A 10,141-nucleotide genomic window follows, 5' to 3' on the forward strand; every position below is an offset into this window, starting at 1 on the left:
ACCTGCTCGTTGACAACACGCTCTTTGCCTAAACGAGAAAGCTCTAGCGTGGGATGATAGGAAGAAGAACAAATGAATTCATTACTAACTAAAGTATAATGATAACTCGAAATGTTTTTTGGTAAAACAGAGAACGAAAAAAAAAAGGAAAGAGAATTATCAAAAAAACATTAACAAGGTTTCAAAACACAAAAGAGATCAACTAAGCGAAAGACAGAAACACAAACAAAACATCGGCTAAAGAGGAGTTTTGCAAAGCTAAAAAGACTTTTTTCTCTGTACAGAGAGACCAAACTTTTTCTCTGCTGCTTTTTTTACCTATAAGACACAAAAACAGTCTTGTCCATTTGAAGCACGAATAGAAACTTTGATACCATTCTCACTTCTTGCGGGTATCTGCATGATCTTCTTCTGCTTCATATACAGACTTCCCGATACAGAATCTTCACTTTTACTGCTTCAATCTTTGATACTATCAACCTAATAAGACTGGCTCGGTTTTCTGGCTTCCGTGCATAGACCCTTTGATAAACTCCAATAGTATTCTCTTCTGCTGCTCATCAATGTGTGGGAAACTTGCACGTAGAAGCTCAATTGGCATTTCGCGGGCAATAGCTTGTGTAGCTGCATCAGATATCTCCGTGGCAAAATGCGGTGGCAATTGTGAATTCAAACTCTGCATGATGCTCTCGTATTTGCTTATGCAGTACTTCATCACCAGATTAAAGAACTCGTTAAAGGAAGCGCGCCATAGAGCCATGACTGCGTTGTTGAAATTATTTGCCCTGATAAGTTCGGCAGCTCTGTCGAGTATTGATTTCAGTACCGTGGAAGCTCCGTCTCCAACCGGACTTCCTAAGGGACGGAGCGGTGGCTGCTCAGAAGAACAAGACACCGCTGCTAGACACACGCTTACCGATCCTAACTCCATGTTGTTAATGCACAAGTTTATAACTTTCGCAAGCTTGTTTGTGGTTTTAATGATATCGGCGTCAGATGAGAGGACTCCAAACAATGACCTTAAATGACGGAAAATGGCCATGCAAACTATCCGCATTAGGTCGCTGCCAGGGAAAATAAGCTGAAGATACCTTGTCAGTAGTTTCCGACCCTTTGGAAGAGAGACAATCCTTAGAAAGAGAAAATCATCATGAGACCGGCTTTCCCCATTCTTGGCAAGAGGATCAGCGAGCTGAAGTGAATCTGCGAGGCTCTCCAACAAAGATTGCCGTCTTTGTTTCAACTGGTGTCCTCCGTCCGGGANAGAAAGAATCGCTCAAACTCGGTTCGTCGCTTCTCGGGTCGTCAGAAAAAGACCCGGAACTGGAATCGGGTTTCCAACTGGATCCGGTAATGGTAAATGCGGAGTCTTTAGGGGATAACGTAATATGGGTGGAAGCTAAAACCCTAGTGACACCTTTATTGACAGAGGAGAAGTGGAGGAAACCGGTGGGGATGTGGGAAACAAAACCTAGGGCTTTTCTCGGCATCGAAGATTCCGGTGATGGATTCGCCGCCATGGATAAGACTGANAATGTACACTCTAGCTGCAAGCATCGGTTCTTGATCAAGGGGCTTATCGGTAGCTTTATGCTCCGCATTACCAGGTTTAGTTGAATTTGGAGGGTCCATTTCAAGAAGTGGCCGAGGCCTGCGGATTGAAGAGAAAGGAACCCTACCAAGAGCTTCAACCTGAAGAAAAGCATGGGGCTCGTTGTTTGTCCGTGCACGCTGTTGGAGGTCCCTCAAATGATTTGGACAAAAATGATGTTTCAGTTTTGCACCCGCAGATTTCTTAGCAAGACAGGCTTGATGATAGTAATCATCAACGTAAGGATCATTGCTGTGTGTAGCAACAAGCTGCATTCTCAGTATATTCTCTATCTCATCAGCTGACATATATTTAGACCGGAACGGAGGCCACCCACTATATCTTCTCTGAACGCCACCATCATAACCCTGTTGGTGAAAACGCATGTTCTGTCTGTTCCCATGACCTGATCCTGGTCTTGCTTCCCTTGGATCAACAAACCCAAGGCTTCCATCATAATTTCCAGAGGATGATGATCGAGAAAGATGGGAGTTAAATAACTGAGGCTGTCCTCCAGACATATGCCCAAGAGGAGGCTGCATCGGATGTGGTAACCTACTCTGAGAACCCTGCATCTGTGGAGGCATCAAACCGTTTTGATGAGGCGGCTGTTGTAGCATCGCATTACCCATGATACCGGAACCATCCCCAGGATGAATATTTTGACGATTCATCCATTGACCTGGAGGGCGATTATTTAGAGGAAGAGCAGGACGAAACTGAGGCATGTTTCCAGCATGCTGCGGTGATCCATGATGCATACCAGGCAACTGAGGCTGCAAAGTTGGAAAAGAAGAGAAGTTTGGGGATCCCATTGGAGGCCCACCAGAATGATATGGTATATTAGGGTGTCCTAACCGCTGATCTGGTGATATGCTGCCTGGAGGAGGGTATGAAACAAAAGATGACTTCGGGACAAGAATTGGTTCGCTGGGTAGCTGTTTTTGATGCAGTTGACGTTGTGGTTCCGGATACAATGTTGTTCTGTCAGGATTTCTCTGCTCAACAAGGTCCAGAGATGAAAAAGGCTGTGCTGACCACACCTTGTCATCTTTAATGGCATCAGAGTCCAGTATTTTCCGGCCGTACCAACTTGGCAACTCCTCCCCATGGGTCCACTCAGCAGCTAAAGGATCTGAGAAAAAAACCATTGAAATGTTAAGCCACAAAGTAAAGCATTGCTTGCAAGACAGATGGAAAACCATGGAAATGAACTAAGAAACAGGGACAGGTCGTTCAAACATATGAATTAGGAGAATGGAATTAAAAACAGCTCACTCGAAATCATAAAGTTAAAAGTAAACTGAAAGACATAGAATTGAAATATAAAAACTCTAATCTCCTAAACCTAAATTATGTACATGGAGAACTAAGAAATTCTATCATATATTAAATCAATGTGAATACACAAAATTGAATTACTCAAGTATTCTTTCACAAGATTAATGCAGATAGGAACTCACTCTGTATTGATCGCCTATCAGTGATTGGCCCCGTATTTCTATAGACATCAGGCTCCCTATTCAACTGTAACAGCAAAGATAAAAAAAAATCTCAGGTCACAAGCTTCTTCAAAGCAATCCTACCAATTCGAAAATAGAACGATACAGAAAAAGGAAGTATAGGATGCAGGTGTGATCACATATCTTAGGTATTAACGCTAACTAACCTTTGAAAAAGTACTAGCAAGATCATCAACGTTGGACAGAGATCTAGAATTTTCAACCTGCAAAAATTGGGGAGAACGGTATGTCACTCCACTAAAAATAAAATAAAACCTGAAACTAAAAATCTAAGAAAAGCTTCTTTTATCTCTGGAGAGTTCCTCATGCTTGCATACAAAGAGTGAAGCTAGCTAAGAGGAAATAAGGTGGGAGATTTTTCACCTCTTCTTTATCAAATGAAAAGTCATCCCCTAATCCAGTGAAAGATAAAATCTCATCTTCCTCTTCCAATCCACCAAGCTCAACCTCCTCGACAACATCATTCCCAAAAAAGGCATACTGAGATGCATCAAACATTGTATTACCTGTACAAAAGAAACCCTTCCAATTAGTCAAAGCCTGAACTAGAGATGAAACTATGAGAGCCTTATGGAAAACAAATGCACAACAAGCTAAGAAGGAAAAAGACACAATAGAATGTTCGTTCACGAAAGAAATAGCAACCAATCCTTTAATCTTCTTCCTCTTCGTATGATAGAAACCAAAAGGAAAATTAATGAGGAAGGAGGTCTAACGAATCAACTAAGAAGCAATTCAGGTTTGATTCACTACTACAGAGTTGAAAGAAGTAAATCAAACTAGATCCAGATTCAAACAAACAAACAAACAAAAAAATCTGGAGAAGAAGAAATCGAATTCAAAAAAGAGAAGAATCAAAGCAGAATCGAGGAAAAAGGAGAAGAAGAGAGACCTGTAGGATTATCTCCAAATTTCTTAAGATCGTCGGTTACTGGAGCATGATTTATACTACTCCCAATTCCAAAAGCGTCCATAATCGCGCTACCAAGGAAACCAACTAATCTACCAAAAACCCTAATTAACCGCTTTCAAAAACTGAAGAATCAGATTGTAAAATAAGGATCCTATCGGAGAGAATCGATTCCTAAGCGATACACGCTACCCTAATTACCAGAAGAAAAGAAAAATCAAAATCAGAATCCGGACTCCCTAAACAACGCTTAGTAAGTAAAAGGATTGGCGATCAGCGCAACGAGGATGGTTCCGCCTCTAGTGAGAAACAATACATATCGGCTCCCGTGACGGAAGCAGAGAAACAGATACGAAGGAGAAGAAGAAGAAGCAACAGCCAGAACCCTAGAGAGAAGATATAGCGATTACCCCTTTTATTTTATTTTTTAATTTTGATGATTGCTTTGATCCAAACATTATATTGCTTCTTTTCTTTTCTTTTCTTTTTTTTTTTGTCAACTCCGACCTTATTTATTTTTAAAAACGATAAGTCCGAAAATATTAAAGCCATTTTTAAAAATATTCAGATGATGACCAGATCCACTTAATAATAATCTGCAAATTAATGAAGTATATTTTCAGTTATTACAATAAAAAAAAAAATAGGCTGTCCATGGTCATGACCATTTAGAAATGGTTTTAATGGGCATGGACACTTTGTGGACCATTGTCCATTTGAGACTGTCCAACTTTGGTCCATGCAAAAGAATGTCCAGATGGACTCGCCCAAATGGTCCATGGACGGACCATTTGACAGCTCTACCAATTTGTAGGCCTGCCTCGTTCTCACTCAAGGCCGAGATCACCCTGCAGGTATGGTTAAATCCATGTATGTATATATTTCAATGTTAGCTTTGATACCTGTACATAGTTCATGACTGAGTATAGTCCACGATCTTGCTTTGTCTTTGTCTTATACTGAAATAGAAACTTATGGCTTGGCTTGTCAGTTTCAAGAAACGTTAACCAAACTTATGGCTAACTCTGGCCTTCGGTATCAAATTGCCAAGATCTAATATTTGAGTTCTCGTAGCTACTTACAGAGTAGTGTTTTTTCATTGTAATCGTACTCAGTTATATAGTAAACACTGTAATCTCCTCTTTGGTTCCAAACAGGGGAAGAGGTCCAGCTGGAAGACGTAGAATGTCATCTTACTGCTCTAGTTCTCCAAGCCCCGTAACCGTAAGGTATTCATCAAGATCTTGCTTTGTCTTATTCTGAAATAGATTCTTATATGGCGTGACACACTTTCAAGAAACGTTAGCCCTATATAGCTAAAATGGCCTTCGGTATCAAATTGCCAAGATTATAGACTAGTGTTTGTCCATTGTAATCGTACTCACTGTAATCTCCACTTTTGTTCTAAACAGGGAAAGCGGTCCCGCTGGAAGACGTACAAAGCCTCTTCCTACTCTAGTTCTCCAAGCCTTTTCAGCTAAAGAAATAAAGATATACCTTGCTTAGTTATGTATTGACGTCTACATTGTGTGAACGTATAGGCTCCTTAGAGGATTTAGGAAGAAGCTCCCTGTCAAGTAAATTGTAGGACGCTTAGTTTAGCCCATTCCTCTGTAGGAACACTTAGCTAATTATCTCATTCCTCTGCTTTGCTTCTTTGTTAGTTCTAAAAGCATTGGTTGAGACCTTCACATTACACTAGATATCTTTATGCAATTGGTGTCAAGTGGTGTATGCCTGGTCCCTAGCTACATTGATATCACAACTTTTCTATCGGTGGCTAACATTGAAAAACAATGTAAAAACGTATTGTCATTGTTATCTTGCATCTACACTAGTTCAGGAGCTTGTGATCAAACTTCAACATACAGGAAACTGGATCATCATTTCACTAGAAAATCTCGTATCAATGTTTTACTTTCAAATCTAGTTAAAAGAGAAAGAAACTAATTTATCTTGTGGGACTGTGCTACACGTAGGCCTTTGAGAGGAAGGAGCAGCAGCACCAACAGGGCAACAGGTAGCAGCAAAAGCTCACCGCCACTTCGCAAGAGCTAATAATTGTTTTCCTGCAATCTCCATTAAAAGGAAAAAAGAAAGTTTGAAGTGACCAAAATGAGACTCATGTTCTCATTTACTCTGCTTGGATCGTACGAATAAGACTGATCGGTCTAGTCAAGGTAGGGACTTGAAGTAGGGTCATGTAGTGATAGATTTGTGTAAGTTACTTTAAAGAACAACACATAACCTGTTGTCTAATCTCTCTACTTTTTGATTCAAACTGATTAACCAATTCTTGATTTGGTGAAAGTGAATCAGTGATCTGACAACAACAACCACCACCTTTGTCTTTTGTCTGTTTGCTTGGAGTTAATGTGGTTCATGATCTGATGGTAACAAGTCAGTACATTTAAATTCAATTTCTATGAATAACTCTCCTCGTATTCATATACATTTATAATAATAATAATAAAACATTTATTTCGTATTTTGTCTGAAGGGAATTGAAAGTGGAGGTGGGATCATTATGCATTTTAGCAGAAGATGAGATTGAAAGCAGTAGTGGGAATCATGCAATCTACACATTGGTTCTCTCTTTTTTTTTTTTTGAACAAAATTAAAATAAAATAAAAATTGAAGGGACCACACACTGTCCATAAGCACAACCACACATGACACCAAGTTTAAAGTCTTTTGCAGAACCTCTTCTCTTGTCTCCTAATGGGGCAACAATTTTAAAAATAAATAAATAAATCTTGAAGTTGTGTTATAATTATGAAAGTTATGTTTCGGTGATACGGCTAAGTAAGGTATTTTTTGAAGAGCAAGAAAGAGTGATGGCCCAACACATCTTTAATTGAGTCGGGACCTCTCAAACCTAACTCTTTTTCTCTTATTCTTATGCATCTATCTACCTATCTATCTATCTTCCCAAGATAATTTACCAATAAAAATCAGACGTAATAATTGTCATTTACATCCGATATTTGAGAGCCGATTTATTATTTGAGTAATTGGATGGGTACTTCATCTAGCTTTGAAAATGATATTACACCAATACATCCATCCAATGTATAGGTTGTCACTAAATGTTGAAAGTCATAATGGTCTATATGGTCTGATGAGTAATTTAATAGTTTTGACTTTTTGAGAGAAGACTTCATCAATAACCAAAATATGAAACTCCGTAAAAATCTTTAGATCACAATTCTTACTCTCGGTACTTATGATGATTGTGAGTTTCAATATCCATATGGTGCATTTGATAAGTGTAGTACGTTAGGTCACGAACTTCTCATGTATGGATGGACCATAGTACATGTGATATGTATGCACTAGTAAGCCCCAACAATTAATGAAACACATGTCTTTAATGGGAAGCTTTACACACATCCACTGAAGCCTCTTTTTGAATTGTTGTAAGATCTAGGTGTGTGAGATGATGTTGGAACAAAAGCATAATTAAAGTCACAATTATCAAAACTTTGATACACGAACAATCATGTATACGAACCGAAAGATATATGAGTATATATTTCAAAAGCATGAATTCAATCTTTACAACAAATTAAGTTATAGTGGTTCCTTTAAGGAAAGATGAAGGNATCTAGCTTTGAAAATGATATTACACCAATACATCCATCCAATGTATAGGTTGTCACTAAATGTTGAAAGTCATAATGGTCTATATGGTCTGATGAGTAATTTAATAGTTTTGACTTTTTGAGAGAAGACTTCATCAATAACCAAAATATGAAACTCCGTAAAAATCTTTAGATCACAATTCTTACTCTCGGTACTTATGATGATTGTGAGTTTCAATATCCATATGGTGCATTTGATAAGTGTAGTACGTTAGGTCACGAACTTCTCATGTATGGATGGACCATAGTACATGTGATATGTATGCACTAGTAAGCCCCAACAATTAATGAAACACATGTCTTTAATGGGAAGCTTTACACACATCCACTGAAGCCTCTTTTTGAATTGTTGTAAGATCTAGGTGTGTGAGATGATGTTGGAACAAAAGCATAATTAAAGTCACAATTATCAAAACTTTGATACACGAACAATCATGTATACGAACCGAAAGATATATGAGTATATATTTCAAAAGCATGAATTCAATCTTTACAACAAATTAAGTTATAGTGGTTCCTTTAAGGAAAGATGAAGGTTCTAGGTAAGGCACCCTTTAAGATTCTTGCAATGGTTATGGTTATTTCTTTTGAAATGTTGATATCACATGAATAATACCAACACCAACTTTAAGTTGAATCAAATAAGAAGAAAAGAAAAAAAAAAAAGGAAAGTGAGAATCAAAGTTATAATCAAAAGAGAAAAGAAAAGGATACCATACACCAAAGTCAAGGTGCAATGTCACTTGCTCTTCAATCAAAGAGGAAACTACAATTTAAGATTTCATTGTTTTCTTGTCAAGATGAAGACTTCATATCTTAAATTAGTACATTTGATCAATTGCACCAGACACCCATAGGCCATATAAGTTAATATATCGGCAATGTTGGTCGTCGTCATATAATGTATAACAAATTTGAATGAGCTAGGAGTACAATTAATATTGAAGAATGAAGCAAACACGTATCTAAGTTGTGTGCACCATGGCAAATTGGCAACTCTTTTACTTTACAAAATATACTTTTTATATATAAGATTGGCCTTTATAACACAAATTAAGATGGTGGAAACTTGAAAGCTTTAAAAAGACAAAGGCATATTTGTGTTTAACTTTTTTTTTATTGTGTAGGAAAGATTCAAAGAAAATATAACAAAGCAGCGAAAAAAATGTAAAGACGAAGAAGAAAAAAAATAGAGTAAAAGGGACATAAATTAAAGTAGGAATTAATTCTTGTGTGTTACTTTTCTATCTGATATCATCTTCACAAGAACCTGTCTCCATCTCTCTTTCTTCACCTCTAGGTTCTCGTTATTTTATGGATACTTCAGTTTTTTTTTTAACTTCAATTGGAGGATAATTGAACCAATCCAATTGATTCAATTTTTAAGAGCCAAACTTTATCATTCTTTTTTCAAAAATCACACTACTGTTATTTATTATTGTATTGAAATTTAATACTATAATATCAGATTAATATCAAATAAACACATTTTTAAACAACTTAAATATATTATATATTCAATAAACTTAACATTAAATGACAAACTATCAGTATTAATTATTTACTGAAAATAAGTGGTTTCTATTAAATTTTTTTTTTTGTTTGATGATACATTTAAAAGAAGAAGAAGAAAAAAAGGGTCAAAGAAAGGGTCAAACAGAAGTAGCCACGATGTTACACCACGTGGCATCACATGGCGCCAAACTCGTACGAAATAAAAAAATATTACAAACAGAAAAATGGAAAAAAGTAAAGATTTCTTTTTTTACCCATTTTTAACGGACCGTACAAAAGACAATATTGTGGGTCCCAAAGTTACAAAAATGTTCGCCACGCTGGAATGATGATGACATGGCAATACGCATGACTTCTTACACGTGTCATATTTTGATTGCATGTCTTCGAAACAAAATTAACTCCCATCTTTTTTACGGTGGTATATGTCCTAAAATGCCCCTATAATTGCCCTAAATTCACGGTCCAAACCAATCTACACTATTTAATTGGTACGGTGATGAAGTTATAAGAAAAGAGAAAAAGAAAAAAACGAATCCGAGCGTTACTCCTAATAATAATACTAGTATGACCAACAAAAAACAAAATACTTAAAGAAACAATTCAATAACTTTTCCGCCAATTTCGATATACAATTTACCACTTCATCAAAATTATGATAACTGAAAAAGTAGTATATAATAAGAAGATGTGTTGTTTCAAAAAATTTCCACAATAACCGATACAAATTAAACAAGATTTGAATTCAATCACCCAAAATTCAAAGCATTAGGTAACTAATAATAAGAAAAATCCAGTTTCAGAAAGCGTGTTAAGCAAAAAATGAGAAGATTTAAACCAAAAAGGATAAACATAGCAAAAGTCAACATATATCAGCACACCCTAAGAAAAATGGTAAGTTTAACTATAAAAATCCCAGTATGTAAAATTTAGATTTACGTTTGAACAAAACAAAATA

General features: G+C 36.8%; 1 long non-coding RNA gene and 1 pseudogene across 1 annotated transcript; one reads left to right on the forward strand and one right to left on the reverse strand.

Moving 5' to 3' along the window:
• On the reverse strand, nt 65-4,479 carry LOC104752337 (annotated as a pseudogene).
• Nucleotides 4,814-6,718, forward strand: LOC104752340. Its single transcript, XR_761912.2, has 5 exons — nt 4,814-4,878; nt 5,182-5,253; nt 5,437-6,204; nt 6,336-6,424; nt 6,525-6,718. It is a non-coding gene; the product is annotated as an uncharacterized LOC104752340 (long non-coding RNA).

Source organism: Camelina sativa, chromosome 16 (assembly GCF_000633955.1).
Source record: "Camelina sativa cultivar DH55 chromosome 16, Cs, whole genome shotgun sequence".
Classification (NCBI taxonomy): Eukaryota; Viridiplantae; Streptophyta; class Magnoliopsida; order Brassicales; family Brassicaceae; genus Camelina; species Camelina sativa.